This window comes from Bubalus kerabau, chromosome 5 (assembly GCF_029407905.1).
Source record: "Bubalus kerabau isolate K-KA32 ecotype Philippines breed swamp buffalo chromosome 5, PCC_UOA_SB_1v2, whole genome shotgun sequence".
NCBI classification, from domain to species: Eukaryota; Metazoa; Chordata; class Mammalia; order Artiodactyla; family Bovidae; genus Bubalus; species Bubalus kerabau.
The window spans coordinates 11,478,983-11,496,950 of NC_073628.1; the positions used below are offsets into that span (position 1 = coordinate 11,478,983).

At 47.1% G+C, this 17,968-nt stretch overlaps 1 pseudogene; it reads right to left on the reverse strand.

The window, feature by feature from the left end:
- Nucleotides 1–3,322: 3,322 nt before the first annotated feature.
- Nucleotides 3,323–17,596, reverse strand: LOC129654143 (pregnancy-associated glycoprotein-like; annotated as a pseudogene).
- Between the last annotated feature and the right edge of the window lie 372 nt (nucleotides 17,597–17,968).

Consider the following 17,968-nt stretch of genomic DNA (forward strand, 5'->3'; position numbering starts at 1 on the left):
CTCTTGTTTCCTCTGAAATCCCAAGCAAGAAGCTGACTTCCTTGAACCTGGGGGTGGTGTGTTCACTTTTGCATCCACAAGTCTTAACAGCACAAGCCTTCAGTGTATGTATGTGGAGTGAATGAACAAGAGGAGAGGAAGGAGCTACCTTCTGTATCTCTCACTTTCACTTTTTGCCTGTGTCAGGGCCCTCTGAATAGGAAAACTGGGGAAATGGAGGCCTGGTATTAGGGACATAGGTGCAAGTGATAGGGAACGAGGGTCATAGTGGGTGGGGAGGCTGAAAAGAGCCAGAAGTGGAAAATTGGAGGAAATAACAGGAGGAGCACTCTTTTCTAAGGCCATCTGCCTCAGAATAGTGACGTGGGCCCCAGCTCTCAGTGCCTGAACATTGGAGGGAGGTCACATCTGGTGAGGGGGATGTTTGTAGTCCCCAGAAGTGTGGGCTTGGGCTGCGATTTAACCAGCGGTAGCCATGGCACTGGCGACCCACTCCAGTACCGTTGCCTGGAAATCCCATGGAAGGAGGAGCCTGGTAGGCTGCAGTCCATGGGGTCGCTAAGAGTCAGACACGACTGAGTGGCTTCACTTTCACTTTTCACTTGCATGCATTGGAGAAGGAAATGGCAACCCACTCCAGTGTTCTTGCCTGGAGAATCCCAAGGACAGGGGAGCCTGGTGGGTTGCCGTCTATGGGGTTGCACAGAGTCGGACACGACTGAAGCGACTTAGCAGCAGCAGCAGCAGCAGCAGCAGCAGCCATGGCTGTGGTGGCCAGGGGTAGGTGAGCTGGACCTGGGGAGGGGCGAGGATGGGGTTGTGGGCAGCGCCAGCAGACGCTCCCGATGTGCCTCACTTGGCAGAGGCTGGGATTGGGCACGAAGGGCACGTGACCCGTAAAGGACCGCTGCCCATGCTCTTCACAGTTAAACCAGTAGAAGGAGGCAGTGCCCAAGCTCCCTGGGCCAGTCAGGCCTCCAGTCCCATGCCACTCCTCATCATCACCTTTCACCCTCCTCCCTGTACTTGAGCATCTTGCTTGCCGCACTTCTGATGAGCTAAGAGCCAATTTGCCCAACGTACAGGTGGGGAGAGAAGGGTAAGAGTGGGGTCTGACTTGCCAGGGGGATTCACTGGCAGAGTGGGGTCCGAGGGATGCTCTGATCTGTAACCCTTTGAGCTGTGCACTTCCCCCTGGGGCAGTGAGGATATGGCTTCTCAGCCTTGGGTCTGCTCCTGGCCCCTATCCTTTTCCCAGCATCACTGACCAATCCCTAGTTCTGGGCCTGCTGGGTACAAAGGTCATTGGTGTTTGTGTATCTCCAAGGTATGCCTAGTTCCTCCTGGGTTCCAAGAGCAGTGGTGTGTGTTTGTGGGTTAGTGGCAGAGTTGACTCTACACCTCAGTGTTTCTGCCCCTGAGAGAAGTCAGCGCTTTCTCAGCTGCCCAATGTCTGGGTTCAGTCACCCTGGGGATGTCCACCCTTAACTCTGGAAACTTCACAGACTCACTTCCTTTCACTCCAGCAGTATCCCAGTAATACTGTTGCTGGCTAGGGGTTTTTCCACCCTCTTCATCGGCTGCCTGTCTCTTACCCAGGAGTCCCATTTCCTACTGGTGCACCCACGATGCTAAACCTGTGAGGTCTGTGACTGTCAGCCCTAGAGCTGCTGGTAGCGATGACAGAGGGACTTGGGAAAGAAGACTTTTCTTTGGCTGACTTTCCAGGCCCTGCACAGGTCTGGGAGTTAGGACCTGGGGAGAAAGACTGGACCCTGAAACAAGAACTCGTGACAGTCATATGCCCAGAAAAGCCTTTTTTCCCCTAGATTATCTCAGAAATCTGGCTTGGTGCCTTTGTATTTTCCATTATGCAGAAAATTTTCTTTGTAGATTTCATCAGGGCAGCTTCTATTTCCCACCGCCCCCCACCCCCCTTAGGGTAGCAGTAGCTCTTATTCTTTTTGCCTTGCTGCCATGTGCTGTTGGCAGTGTTCTGGGGCTTTGTAAACATATGAGATTCTGGGTACACTTCAGGTTAGGTGATAAGCCTATTTTGCGGATGAAGTGAATCCTAGAAGTGAGTCCTAGTTAGGTAGGGTGCTGCACAGTAAGTGACCATGTTGGGGTTTTTACCTCATTGTCTTATTTCCAATCTAATGTATTTGCTGGCTTCTCATTGCAGTGGCTTCTCTTGTTGTGGAGCATGGGCTCTAGGGCATGTGGGCTTCAGTAGCGACTGCACGTGAGCTCAGTAGTGTGGTTTCTGGACTCTAGAGCACAGGCTCAATAGTTGTGGTGCACAGGCTTAACTGATCCTCTGCATGTGGGTTCTTACTGGATCAGGGATCGAACCTATGTCTCTTGCATTGGCAGGTGGATTCTTGACCACTGAGCCATGAAGGGAGCACAAAGCTGAATTCTATTGATATGAGTTCCATCCAGACATCTTGAATTTGTTGTTCTCTTGACTGATGTGGTCCCTGGAGGAATCTGAAGTTTTCTCACACCTAGGTTTGTGAGCTCTGTGGAGGTAAATGCTCAGAGGAGACAAAAGAAAGAAAGGAATTAAAGGAGGAGAGAAGGAAGAAAGAAAGAAGGAAAGGATTAGGAAAGAAGAAAACGATTCTTTCTCAGGGTCTGTTAATGAGGAACCGGTCAATCACATGCTGTGGGGGCAGGGCCAGGTGATGAATTAAGCCAATTATAGGACACCATGCCCCTGCCAGGATGCTTGGTCCAGGACTGGACACATGATCTGAGATGGTCCATTCAGAGCCCTCCCTCGAACCCTGATGTCTTCTGAGCTTCTTTCCTTACTGGTTAGTTGCCTTAGAGAGATAAAGGCATGAGGCAGGCAGCTTGAAACTCTCTAACTAGGTGTAGAAACCTGAGGGAAAAAAGCTGTCAGGCTAAGAGAATCAAAGAAGAGAGAAGGGAAAGGGTGAGGAAAGAGTGAACTGATGGCTTCTGACTTATTGGGTCCAGTCACTGAGATATTTGGATCTGTTCTCATTCCTGTGTCCCGGATACTTGTATCCTTCCAATAAGTCTCCCCTTTCTTGAAGCCAGTTGGAGTTGGGCTCCTCTCGTTTGTGATTCAGACTTGATTCTAGATCCTGCCCGGTTGTGATGTACCTTCCTGACTCAAAGGGAGGCAGCCATTCGTATGAGCTCCATTGAGATGAAATCCTTTATTCTTTGCTGAGGACAGGGCTTGCAGAGCCCCAAACCCTGTGCCCCAGCATCCCTGGGAGGAACTTTCCTCTGTGTGAGTGTGTCTTTGGAGTGGGCCTGAGTGATTCCTGAAGCAGCTCAGCATTTACACTGAGGGAGCCAGGCCGAGCCTATAGTTTCCCCAATCGAAAACTGTGAAATATGCTCTCAGGAAGATGTCACCCAGGACCCAGGTCTCTGAGGGGCTAATGTACTCTGTGCCCCCATGAAAGCTGATAAAGCAGATATCTTTAGAAACCTGGGGGAGACAGAAATACACACCAGTCAGCGTGAGCACTTACCTGCCACCCCCCTCAATATCCAGAGCAGATAGCTTTCCCATTTCCCCCCCTTCTTTGGGAAGAATCCAGTGGCTCTCACAGAAGCTGCAGAAGTGAGGATATAGGAGCAAGAAGGGCCAAAACATGTGGTTGCCATGACAGAGGGGTGTGGGGAGGGGAGGATTGGGAGTTTGGGATTATCAGATGCGAACTAATATTTGATATTTAAATAACACAGTCCTACTGTATAGCACAGGTAACTGTATTCGGTATCCCATGATAAACTGTAATGGGAAAGAATATAAAAAAGAGTTGGTATATATTTGTGGGCTTCCCTGGTGGCTCAGTGGTAAAGATTCTGCCCGCAATGCAGGAGATCGATCCCTGGGTTGGGAAGATCCCCTGGAGGAGGACACGGTCACCCACTCCAGTATTCTTGCCTGGAGAATCCCCTGGATGGAGGAGCCTGGAGGATTACAGTTCATGGGGTCTCACAGAGTTAGGCAAGCTGAAGCGACTAAGCAGCAGCAGCATGTATATATTTGAAAATATATAAAACTGAGTGGCTTAGGTGCAGAGCAGAAACTAACACAACGCTGTAAATCAGTTCTACTTCAATGTATTTTTTAAACAAAGAATAAGAACGGCCCATAGTTCCCCTCACATACTTCTGTTTCCTTCCTTCTGACTCCTGCTCTCTTTTTTTTTCTCTGCTAAGAATGCCTGTTTATCTCTCCATTGGCCACAACCCATTATTTTTTCTAAAAAAATGTTTAACTTTTTAATGGAGGATAGCCAGTTAACAGTATTGTGATAGTTTCAGGTGGGCAGCAGTGGGACTCAGCCATACATATACATGTATCCACTCTCCCCCAAACTCCCCTCCCACCCAGGCTGCCACATAGCGCTGAGCAGAGCTCCCTGTGCTACATAGTAGGTTGTTGTTGGTTCAGTTCAGTTCAGTCGCTTAGTCGTGTCCAACTCTTTGCGACCCCATGAATCACAGCACGCCAGGCCTCCCTGTCCATCACCAACTCCCGGAGTTCACTCAGACTCATGTCCATCGAGTCAGTGATGCCATCCAGCCATCTCATCCCCTGTCGTCCCCTTCTCCTCCTGCCCCCAATCCCTCCCAGCATCAGAGTCTTTTCCAATGGGTCAACTCTTCGCATGAGGTGGCCAAAGTACTGGAGTTTCAGCTTTAGCATCAGTTCTTCCAAAGAACACCCAGGACTGATCTCCTTAAGAATGGACTGGTTGGATCTCCTTGCAGGCCAAGGGACTCTCAAGAGTCTTCTCCAACACCACAGTTCAAAAGCATCAATTCTTTGGTGCTCAGTCTTCTTCACAGTCCAACTTTCACATCCATACATGACCACTGGAAAAACCATAGCCTTGACTAGACGGACCTTTGTTGGCAAAGTAATGTCTCTGTTTTTGAATATGCTATCTAGGTTGGTCATAACTTTCCTTCCAAGGAACAAGCGTCTTTTAATTTCATGGCTGCAGTCACCATCTGCAGTGATTTTGGAGCCCCCAAAAATACAGTCTGACACTGTTTCCACTGTTTCCCCATCTATTTCCCATGAAGTGATGGGACCGGATGCCATGATCTTTGTTTTCTGAATGTTGAGCTTTAAGCCAACTTTTTCACTGTCCTCTTTCACTTTCATCAAGAGGCTTTCTAGTTCCTCTTCACTTTTTGCCATAAGGGTGGTGTTATCTGCATATCTGAGGTTATTGATATTTCTCCCAGCAATCTTGATTCCAGCTTGTGTTTCTTCCAGTCCAGTGTTTCTCATGATGTACTCTGCATATAAGTTAAATAAGCAGGGTGACAATATACAGCCTTGACGTACTCCTTTTCCTATTTGGAACCAGTCTGTTGTTCCATGTCCAGTTCTACCTGTTGCTTCCTGACTGTAAATAGCATTGTCACAATGCATTCTTTAAACTCACTCAGGCCATCTAGGAAACATTTCTGCTCCCACATTCACACTATTTGGCCACTCCAGGCTGGGTTGGGTGACTTATCCTGAAGCTCCCCTGGTCTGTATCCCACATCACCCGTCATCTGCCCCTGGACCCCTTTGTACAGGCCCTGCGGCTGCCATTTTTAAGGAATCCAATATAGATTACCTCAACCCAAGCAGGCTCCCTCGTTCCTCCATGAGGCTGGGGTGTTTAGAATTTCTGCAATTCCCTCTCTTCTCCAAAGCCTCCTTTGAGCCCATCAGCCTGCTCTGAACTCCCACAGGGAGCTGACATGAAGCCCCCACCATGTGCTGGGGCTGAGCAGTCACTGTATACCCTTTATTTACCTTAGCATCCAACTTCCCCACAGAAGGGTCAGTACCAACTCACAGGGTGTGAAGTTGCAGAGAAGTTCTAGGGTAAGCATGTAATTTATGATCTCAATCTGGAGACTTTCGAGTTGGGAAGGGGAGACTGTTAACCCCCATGGTGGGACAGCACAATGAGACTGTCCCCAGCCATCCTTCTTGTCACCTGTTCTATTTCAGGGATTGCTAGAGCTGACTTTCCATGTTTCTGCATCTGAGGTCTCTGGTTGAACGGAAGCTCTGTGAGGACTGAGGCCTTAGAGTTCCCCTCTCCTTGTGACTGCCACCATGCCTGCACGGGGTGGTGTCTCCACATTTAGTTCAGGCGGATGGATGTCCCAGACTGCCCTTTCCTCTCACGTGGTTGGTTTTGTGGGAGGCACTGGCCCAGCCACAGGGGCTCTGCAGCATAAGCCATGGTGTGGCTTGGCCTGTAGAAGGCCCCTTCTTCCCAACAGCAGCCCAAGAGTTCTTGCAAATCCCAAATTTGGGAACCAGCCCCCAAAGTTGTCCCCTCACCTTCTGGAGGTAGTATTTAGGGGACACTGGGAAGTCCATGCCATTGATATTGAAGATAATAGGAGGCAGGGTCTTGGAACTGTCACATGAAATCAAGCTGTAAAAGAAAGCAGGAGAGAGTTTGGCCCAGGTGATCCTTGGTGTGTGGGGAGCCCAAGAATGATCCTGTGGCATGACCCTTAACCTGGTTTTTCTCCTTGGGATTGGGTTGATGTGTTTGAAGATGTTGCGGACCACTTGAGTTGGGCCAGCCAGCACTGAGCTCCCGCTGTCCACAATAGCCTGACATCCGCCAGAACAAGCAACCGCCATTTTGTTTATGGAGATGCTGAGAGACAGAGGGACAAAGCAGGCACCAGGGTCACTCTGAAGTCTCTTCAGGGACTTCCCCCTGGCTGACTGTCTCCTGAAAAGCCCTTCAGCTTCTACCCTGACTCAGTTTTCCTTTTCTCTGGTCACATCATCTTTTTAACTTTCTTTCAGTTCTTGCCTGCACAGGCTCTTTCGTGTCTCAGGGCCTGAGTTTGTGCTGGTGCCCTTCCTAGAAAACCCCATCTCCTTGGTCTAGCTAATTTTCCCTCATCTTCCAGGTTAATTGCCACTTTGTCAAGAAAGTCTTCCCCCCGAGAGTAGATCAGGCTCCTGTCTTGCTCACTCTCTGTAGACTCTTCCTCGTGTCCAGCATGTACCCAGGTGGTAATTCACTGTGTATGTGAGTCGTTTCATGCGCTTCTGCCTCACTACATGTGAGGGCAAGTTGGATCCTCAGTGCCTCCCTCAAGTGCCCAGCACACAGGCGGTGCACAATGAATGTATGTTGAATGAATGAATGAGGAACACCCAGAGACCTGTATCTGTGTCTCACCAATGATGAGTCGGCCCATACAGTGAAGATGGAGGTGTCTAGGACAGCAGATGGTCAGAGTGGTGGTGGGGGAGACACAGGCTGCCCTGGGAGAGTTTGTCTCCCAGCACCGCCCCCTCACCCGGTTCAGACCCTGAGGCCTCTGCCAGAGGAGCATGAGCAGACCTGGTGGCCTCCAAAGAGAAGGAAAGCTTTGGCCTGAGGGCATCACAGAGAACCCCATCTATTATTGCTCCTTGTTCTCAGGCCACTCCTGGATCCCAGCTTCCTGACTCAGTCACAGCCCTGCCCCACTGGTGTGCCCGGTTTGGGCGGTAATTAGCACTGGTCAGGTGGGGTGTCTCTTCTTATGCGTTGCTCTCAGGTCTCAAGACTACAGCCAAACTCTCTTCACTGCTGGGTAACTTCTTTCTGAGGAGACCAGTTTTCCCAGTTTTTCAGGACTTTCTCAGTTTTTCAACTGGCAATTCTGTGTACTGAGAACACTCTAGGTCCTGGGTGGCCCTGGTCAGTAGGTCATCTTAACACAATCCTGTTCAGGTTGGTGCAATGCCCCCTGATCCTCTTTTCACCACACTGTAGGGTCCTCTAACCAGGCTCCCCACCTCACAGCACAGGAATGCAGCCCTTCCCCAGGCCTCTGTGGACCCTTTCAGGATCCTGGTGAGAGGCCTGATCAGGAGCTCTGGGGCAGTTATGAACCCATGGGTGATGTGTGTTCCTATGTGTGTGTGCATCTGTGTGTGTTTATATGTTTGCCTGTGTATGTGTTTATATATGTCTCTGTATGTTTTTATGTGTGCATGTGTGTGGAGCATATGTCTGTGAGTGCAGTTGTGTGTGTCTGTATGTGTCCATGTGCATGTGTGGGAGCATCATTTGGGGTGGCCCTCAGAGGGGGAGGCTTACCGGTCCATGGCTATCTGCCATAAGTGGGCTTGGGTCACTGGTACCCACTTGAGATCCCCCTTATGGTAGGCGTGGTCCACCCCACCAAGCATCAGCAAGCTGCTCTTCTGCGGCCAGCTGAAGAGAGAAGGAAGAAGGAGCTCGCTGGAGGAGAGTAACACCAGGCACTGTCTGAGGACTGCGCTTCTTCACCCATCAGAGGCACTACTACGGTCTCCATTTTACACACATGGAAACGGATGCTTGGAGAGCTTGAGTACCTGATCAGGGTTGGTCCCCATCTAATGAGTGTTACAGAAGAGGTTCGAAGCTGGGCAGCCTGGCTCCAACCAGGCCTGGCTCCGACCAGCCATCCTGAAGAAGGCCTGGACTTTTCCAGCCACCTAAATGCTCAGATATACCCTCAGAGGACTCTATGCTGGAGGGGTTGGGCTTCCTCCTTGTCTAGCCTGTCATTTTTCAGGAAAGCTGATGTCTGAGGGTTCAGGCTTACCCAGGGTTGGCTTCTCTTGCCTGTGACCTGTGCTGTCTATGGGACTTCAAGCTGAACAGGCCACCCACCTCCATTCTCCCTGTCTTGAAATTCCTAATATGTTTCGAACAAGGGGTTCCACATTTTCATTTTGCATTGGTTCCTGCAAATTCTGTAGCTCGTCCTGGGTTCCCAGTGAAATCTTAGTGAGGAAGGAAACATTTCCGCCATCCCTCTCCTTCTGCATCAGATTCATCAGCAAATCCTGTTGCTTTTTCCTCCAGCCATATCCTGGACCATTTCTCTCCCTCCTACCTCCATCCCGCTCAACCAAACTGCACCCTTGAATCTATGAGAATGGTTGTGTTCCAATGAAACACAACCATTTTTTATTGACAAAAACCCAGTGATGGGGCCAGTTGTGATCCTGGGGCCATAGTTCTCCTCGGATAGACTATCACTCAGGAATCTTCTGGATGAGGTGGCCTACACTTTTTCATGCAACCGAAAGCATCTTAGAGCTCGTTTGGAGGACAGGCTTGTCCAGCTCAGACTTAGCTGCTCAGGAACAAGGCGAAGACAGGTTGAGAAATGACTCCTTGTCTCTTCAGGTTGTTGAAGAGAGGGTTGGCTTCACGCCTGGTGAGGCTGGGGTAGGCCAAGCCCAGGACATCATCATAAGGTGAATTTTCCAGGAACCCACCAATCGTATTCTTGGTCAGGCCAATTGTCTGGTTCTTGGCAACAGCTGTCCCAAGCTGTGAGACAGGAGAGTGTTCCTACATAAAGGGTTGGGAAGTGGGGCTGGGCTGTTTGGTGCAAATGCCATTAGCACTGCAGAGAAGAACTGAGGCCTCAGTTGACCTCAGATGGGTAGGACAAGCTGGGATAGGAATTGGGCTTCCATTTGTGTGGGGCTGTGGATTTTAACAACATCTGCTTCTCCTGCAAACACCATCTCAGTGAGTCAAATTGATCTCATGTCTTCTGTACAGGTGGGGCAACCAGACTCAGGACAGGACCGAATGGTCCCTCTCTAAGGATACAATGAATAGAGAGCAGACTAGTCTTCTCTTTGGCAACACTATGATCTGATGGGCTTCCCTTGTGGTTCAGACAGTAAAGAATCTGCCTGTTAATGCAGGAGACCCAGGTTCATTCTCTGGGTTGGAAAGTTCCCCTGGAGAAGGAAATGGCAACCCATTCCAGTATTTTACCTAGAGAATTCCACGGACAGAGAAGCCTGGCGAGCTAGGTCCATGGGGTTGCAAGACTGAGTGACTAACACTTTCACTTTCATGATCTGATGACAAACATGAACTGAATTAATTGCAATGGACTGTGGATTCTACACGTGCCCAGGAAGACAGAAGCCAATATGCAATGTCACTGGCTGGGTTCTAATGAAAATTCTGCCTGGATATCAGGCTTTTGGGGATGTGCACACTTGTGTGTGAGTGCCTGTGTGTGTGTGTGTGAGAGAGAGAGACCGAGACAGAAAAACACAGGGAGAGCATACTCAGGCACTTTGTGTGTGTGTGGGGGGCAGGCCATAGTTTTTATTAGTCTCAAAGTTCCCTTAGAATGAGAACCCTTTTATCAGGCCCATCTTACATCTCTGACCCCTGATTCCCCTGCCTGGATACCTGAAGCCCTGTGCTGCCCCAGGGGCCCCAGATCAGTTTTATCCTCTCCCCAAACCCACACCTACTTGAGTCCTGAAGGTCAGTGAAGCTCCACTTAAAAAATATGTGACCTTGGCAGGGCCCTCGTTCTGTGCACCTCATGTCCCTTGTCTTTATCCTGAGCTAATAATAGTACCTCCTGCCTGGGGATGTTGCAGGATAAAACAGGTTATTACCATGAAAGTGCCCTGTAGAGCCTGTGAATATAAAAGGGGGTGCTTTATTGCCCCTTCTTCCTGCTCCAGCAAAATGAACGTTGGGTAATGGAGATACAAGTCCACACCCCAAGCCCCTCTCTGGGGTTCGTTGTTTTGGGAGTTTGTGTGTCAGCAGGGGAGCTGTGTCCCCAGGGACAGGGCCCTGCTGGGCGGGTGGCCAGCCACTAGGGGATTTTCAGAAAGACAGTCCCTTCCAGCTGGTCGTGCATCTGTTTTGCAGGCATTGGTTGCTCCCAGGGCCAGCCCGGACTCAGCCCCTGGTTCCCCCATTACCCGAATAGTTTCACTGGCAAGCACTCCTGTTATCTTTCCGAAGCCATAGTGGAGGTCGAGTTTCCTCCACTTGCACTGAAAGGTGGTGGACATCTTGGGGGTCATATGTCCGGTATGCAACTGCCAACACAAGAGATCCATATCTGTCAGATGCCAAGGATGGAGAAGGGCGGTGGGGGAGAACAAGATGGGTGGGGGGCAGGCACTCACAGCAGGAGGGACTTTGCAGTAGACAGAGGCCACCCACAAGTCAGACGAGCCGCTGTCAATGATGACCTGGAACTCTTTTTTTTTTTTTAAATATAAATTTATTTATTTTAACTGGAGGTTAATTAGTTTACAATATTATATTGGTTTTGCCATACATCAAGATGAATCCGCCACAGGTATACACCTACATATACACAGTAGGTATATACCTACCCCCCGGAGAAGGCAATGGCACTCCACTCCAGTACTCTTGCCTGGAAAATCTCATGGATGGAGAGCCTGGTAGGCTGTAGTCCATGGGGTCGCTAAAAGTCGGACATGACTGAGCGGCTTCACTTTCACTTTTCACTTTTATGCATTGGAGAAGGAAATGGCAACCCACTCCAGTGTTCTTGCCTGGAGAATCCCAGGGACAGCAGAGCCTGGTGGGCTGCCGTCTATGGGGTCACACAGAGTTGGACACATCTGAATCGACTTAGCAGCAGCAGCATACCTACCCCCTACCCCTGTTACCCTCTCAAAAGTACCACATGTTTATTACTGGTTAAAGGAAGTCAGTAATTTATGCTAATATTGTTCTGAAGCAAGACTTTCAGTGGATAGGGTAAAGAGGTTCAAGCATAAAACGAAAAACCTTTAGTAAAGCCCTATAGCCTTAAAAATTGATAACATAAGTTTGTACTATTTAATTATTTTCCTTTTTTCCCCCTTTTCTTTAAAGGAATTGGTACTTCCTGACTCTTTCAACTGAAAAGCCTAGAAGGAATGGCAACTTGGCTACGGTGACTATCATGAGGTCTATCAGGTGGCCTCTAAATTCCATTTCCCACCTTAAGGTCCATGGATTCTTGAAGAGATGACTGATTTCAGGACTGGGCCAAGGAATGAACAAGATAAGCCTGAGAATTTTGAAGGACCAGACATGTGAGGGCCTTCAAAGATTAGCAAGAGCTGAACAAAAAGTTTAGGAATCCATTTGATGAGGCCAAAAGTGAGACAATTTTAGCATCAGATCAAATCCACTGAAACAAATTAAATATATAAAAATTCAGAAGTTCCAAATGTTAATAGATAACATGTAATTTGTCACTGTGGCAGATTGCTAGGGCACAAAGTCACTGTCATGGACACTGAGAAAGGGAAATAATCATCAATATTTACATTATTTTTGTTTGTATGAAGCATATTTCATGTAACTATAAACATTTGAAAGAATGCTCTTATTAATTGAAGATTTCCAGGAATTAGATTTAGCAGTGGTAGAAAGAAGAAACCACTGTTTTGCAACATTCTCATGAATTAGTGGATCTTGGCCAAGATCATCTATGGATGATAAAACCATAAGATGAAAGGTCAAAGGTGAAGTTTATAATGCATGCATGAGGTTGGCAACATCAGGACGCAGTGCATCTCAGCATACATCAAAGTGAGGCAACTAGTGATTATGTCTCTTAAGTGATGCCATAAGAAATAACTACAAATTAAATGTTCCAGTAAAATTTGTTGAACATAAGTCTAGATCTAACTACCAGTTTTCAGGGAAATACATAGATAAAGGAAGAGAGAAGCAATCCTCTAAATCATCAGTGTCCAGCTTTTTTGGGCACTAGGAACTGGTTTCCTGGAAGACAATTTTTCTAGAGACGTGGTGGAGGGAGTGATTTCTGGATGATTCAAGGGTATTACATTTATTGTGGACTTTATTTCTATTATTATTATGTTGTAATATATAATGAAATAGTTATACAACTCACTATAATACAGACTCTATGGGCACCCTGAGCTTGTCTTCCTGGAACGAGACTATCCCATCTGGGGGTGATGGGAGAGCGATGGGGAGCAGCTGAAAAAACAGATGAAGCCTCACTTGTGTGCTGCTCACCTTCTGCTGTGTGTCTGGTTCCTAATAGACCAAAGACTGGTACTGGTCCTGGTATTGGTGTTGTGGACTCCTGCTCTCAACACAAGACTTGGGACTTTCTATGAGGCACATCACATTTTAAACAAATAAATGATATAAAAAGAAAGGGGGAGAATTTTATTTATTGAAAGTCTTAGAACAACCAAATGCAACATCCAAGTAGTCATCCCCTAGACCTAGATTTGAATAAGTAAACTATAAAGGACTTTTTTTTTTTTTTAAGAGGATGAGGGAAATTTGAACATGGACTAGATATCAGATGTTAATTTTATTTGGAAGAAAATAGCATTTGTGGTTATGTACATTTTATGAAATGGTACTCTCTTCCTTGGGGTTCCCAGGAGGCTGAGTGGTAGAGAATCTGCCTGCAATGCAGGAGACATTATTTATGATCCCTGGGTTGAGAAGAGCCCCTGGAGAAAAATGTTGCAACTCACTGCAGTATTTTTCCCTGGGAAATTCCATGGACAGAGGAGCCAGCAGATTACAGTTCATAGGGCCACAAAAGAGTCAGACTAAACAACAACAACAGCAACAACTACAACAGCAACAATAACAGTCTCTTCCTTAAAATAAACATGAATACATAGCAAAAACCAAAATTTAAATGAGGGTGTGCTTTGATTTAAAGAAATAGATCTGAGTATTTGCTATGGATTGAATTGTGTCCACCCTCAAGTTCAAATGTTGAATCCTTAATTCCTGATGTAATGATTTTAGGAGGCAGGGCCTTTGGGAGATCATTAGGTTGAGATGAGGTCTTAATAGTAGGGCCCTCATGATGGGATTAGGGCCTTTATAAGAAGAGCCCCCTGAGAACTTCCTCTCTTTCTCTCTCTCATTCTCCTCTCCCTCCTTCCCCTTCCTCCTCCTTCTCCCCTCCCTCAATATCCCTCCCCATCACATGTGAGGACACAGCAAGGAGAGAACTGTCTGGGCCAAGAAAAGGGTTCCCAGCAGGAACACAATTGACCAGCACCTTGATCTTGGACATGTAGCCTCAGGTCTATGACACCCTGGGTGGACTAAGAGAGTAGTGTTGTAGTTCTGATCTCGGTGAGGTGGCAGCGAGATGTGGTGTGAAGCAACATCTTCATTCCCTGCCAAGGAATTGAACCTGGTAGCCAGGATGAGAACCAGGAATCCTAGCCACCAGACCAGCAAGGGCTAGAGGCTAGAAGCTATTTTTCCTTGGATCTTTGTCCCCCAGTGAAAAATGCCTTTATCATGGAAGCAGAAACTATAAATGAAGGTACAAAGTTTCTTATTAAAGACATAGAACAAGTGGGAGAGCACACAGAGAAAAAAATGGTTTGTACAGATGAGATGAAAGCAAGGCAGAAATGCACACCTGGAGAGAAAGAGGATGGGCCTAGTGAGTAGGAGTTCACTAAAGAGGCGATTAAGTTATTTATATAGGTCCGTTCTTCAAGGTCTTTGTCTTCCTTCAGGCCAATTATCTGATCTCTTTTTCCATACCTGACTCACCCTGGGAACCTCCCCTGGGTGTGCATGCACCCCTCAGCCAAGACGGATCTGGACGTGAAGGCTTCTGGGAGGAGCAAGACTCAATATTTTCATTGTTATTCAGTCGCTAATTCGTGTCCAACTCTTCGTAACCCCGTGGACTGCAGAACGCCAGGCTTCCCTGTCCTTCACTCTCTCCTGGATTTTGACAGGAGAATGTTGGAACCCACCAAAAAAAAAAAAAAAAAAAAAAAAAAGATACCCCATGTCAAAGGACAAGGGAGAAACCACAAAGAGATTGTAGGAGGGGCACAATCACGTTGAAGTCAAATCCCATACCCACCCAGTGGATGACCCATAATGGAGAATAATATTGCCAGAGAAGTTCTCACACTTTTGTGAAGGCTCTAGGCCCCACATCAGACTTCCCAGCCTGGGGATCTGGCAGAGACTGGGAATCCCTAGGGAATCTGACTTTGAAGGTCAGTGGGATTTGATTATAAAAATTCCACAGGATTGGGTGAAACAGAGACTCTTGGAGGACACAAACAAATCTTTGTGTACACTAGAACCCACGGGAAAGGAGCTGTGACCCCATAAGAGACTGAGCCAGACCTGCATGTGAATTTTAAGGGTCTCCTGTGGCAGCATGTGTCAGCAGTGGCCTGCCGTGTGGACAGGGGCACTGGTATCAGCGGTCCTGGGGGTCTGTGTTGGCATAAGTCCTTTTGGACTTCACCTTTAACCCTACCATAGAGCCTGTAGACTCCAGGACTGGGCTGTCTCAGGTCAAACAGCTAACAGGGAGGGAGCACAGCTCATCCAGAAATCTTGTCTGGAAAATTCCATGGACAAGGGAGCCTGGTGGGCTACAGCCCATGGGGTTACAAAGAATCCCAGCACATCCCAGGGGTGCTCAGACACGACTGGGCCACTGAGCACACAGTGCAGTTTACAAATGATAATACTACAGCCAATGGTTTCTGTTGCAAATTCCCTAGGCCAATTACTTTTCACACAGTGCTTTCATTAATTCCAATGTTAACTCCTACGTGTTAAGATTTCCATTAAATTTCAACATATGTAAATATTAGAAATAAGCAAATCCAATTCCAAGCATATATATCATTCTCAACTAGGGATCAAACCTAGGCCCCCTATGTGGAAGCGCAGAGTCCTAACCCATGGGGCCGCTAGGGAATTCCCTTCCATCATTCAATTTAATTCACAATAGCTAGGACATGGAGGCAACCTAGATGTCCATCAGCTGATGAATGGATACGAAAGCTGTAGTACATATACACAATGGAATATTGCTCAGCTATTAAAAAAGAATACATTTGAATACGTTTTAATGAGGTGGATGAAACTGGAGCCTATAATACACAGTGAAGTAAGTCAGAAAAACACCAATGCAGTATATTAATGCATATATATGAAATTTAGAAAGATGGTAATGATGACCCTATGTGTGAGACAGCAAAAGATACACAGATATAAAGAACAGACTTTTGGACTCTGTGGGAGAAGGTGAGGGTGGGATGATTTGAGAGAATAGCACTGAAACATGTATATTACCATATGTGAAACAGATCACCAGTCCAAGTTCGATGCATGAAGCAGGGCACTCAAAGCCAGTACCCTGGGACAACCCTGAGGGATGGGATGAGGAGGGAGGTGGGAGGGGGGTTCAGGATGGGGGACACATGTATACCCATTGCGATTCATGTCAATGTATGGCCAAAACCACTACAATATTGTAAAATTAGCCTCCAATTAAAATAAATAAATCAGTTAAAAAAAAAAAAAATCTCAGTCCCCAAAACTCCTCAGAGGTGAAGCAGGTCTCTCAGCGTGGAAGAATGCGCCACCTGCTGGAGACATCAGAGGACTCCGCTTTGCCACAAGTCATCAGGGAAATCTGTGTCGCCTTTATGAGGAGGTCTAGCACTTTCTGGATGGCTCAGATGGCAATGCAGGAAACCCGGGTTCAATCCTTGGGTCAGGAAGATCCCCTGGAGGAGGGAATGGCAACCCACTCCAGTATTCTTGCCTGGAGAATTCCATGGACAGAGGAACCTAGGGACTACAAAGTCAGACATGACTGAGCTACTAACACCGAACAGCCTCACCAATGAGCAGAAAATTGGATTAAAGATTTACTGAGTATGGCCCTGCCCACCAGAGCAAGACCCAGTTTTTCCCAAGTCAGTCACTCCCATTAGAAAGTTCACACAAGCTTCTTATCCTTATCCATCAGAGGGCAGACCGAACTAAAATCCACATCCTTCAGAATGAAAAGCACAGTTACAGAAACCTAACCAAAGTGATCACATGGATTACCGCCTTGTGTAAGTCAGTGAAGCTATGAGCTATGCTGTGCAGGGCCACCCAAGATGGATTGGTCATAGTGGAGTGCTTTGACAAAATGTGGTCTACTAGAGAAGAGAATGGCAAACCACTTCAGTATTCTTGCCTTGAGAAGCCCATTAACAGTATGAAAAGGCAAAAAAAAAAAAAAAAAAAAGACTCATTATGGCCTGACGTTATCCCATGTCTTTTTACCTACAAGGAACCTTTCTGCACATGTGTAGTGTCTCCCTTGTCCCAAAAGAGTGGGGAGCGGTGATCCCTTAAACCTTGAACCAAACAGGGTTTTGCTCCTCTTTGTCCTTGCTATGACTAATTACCTTAAGGTGTTTACTAGAGGTAAACACTGGCTATTTACCCTGTTTCTGTTGTTACTCCCATTTTGGAGGGCAAAGAGGAGGCTGATTGTAAATGCCCTTACTGGATCCCACCTGTCTCTTGTCTCAGAAAATGCTAAAAGTTGTGAGTATCCTGGCTGAAGCCCACTTCTTTGTGCCGTATGAACTGCAAACAGGAGGCCCGTTGTAAATGTCTAAACTGGAGCCCATCTATCTCCTGCAGTTTTTGATGCTGTGTGATCAAATACAGGGCTCATGATAGCATGCTTTTTTAATTTTTGTTGTGTTTGAAATGTTTTTGTAATAAGAAGTTTACAAAATATCCATTTTGAAGTTTTTGTCTTTAGTGATGCCCTGAGGATCCCAGAAAAGCAGTTTTGTGCAGGCCGAGTGGTTGGAGACCCACCTGCTCATTCGTTACTCCAGCTCTTCTCCTGTTATCTGATCACCTCGCCCCACTCCAGACAGCCACCGTCCACATCCCCACCCCACTGCTACCTGCTTGGTCATTTAGCCGAGCCAGATTAGGGCCTGGAGGTAGAAGGAATGAGGACTATTTAGAAAGAATGAACCACGGTGCATGAGACAGGGTGCTCGGGGCTGGTGCACTGGGATGACCCAGAGGGATGGGATGGAGAGGGAGGTGGGAGGGGGATTCAGGATGGGGAACACATGTACACCCGTGGCAGATTCATGTTAATGTATGGCAAAACCACTACGATATTGTAAAGTAATTAACCTCCAATTAAAATAAATTTATATTAAAAAAAGAAAGAATGAACCATATATTAAGGAAGAGGTAATTGAATAGTAACAGGATCCTCTCAATTTGTTTCTTTTTATTTTATTTTATTTATTTATTTTTTAATTTTATTTTATTTT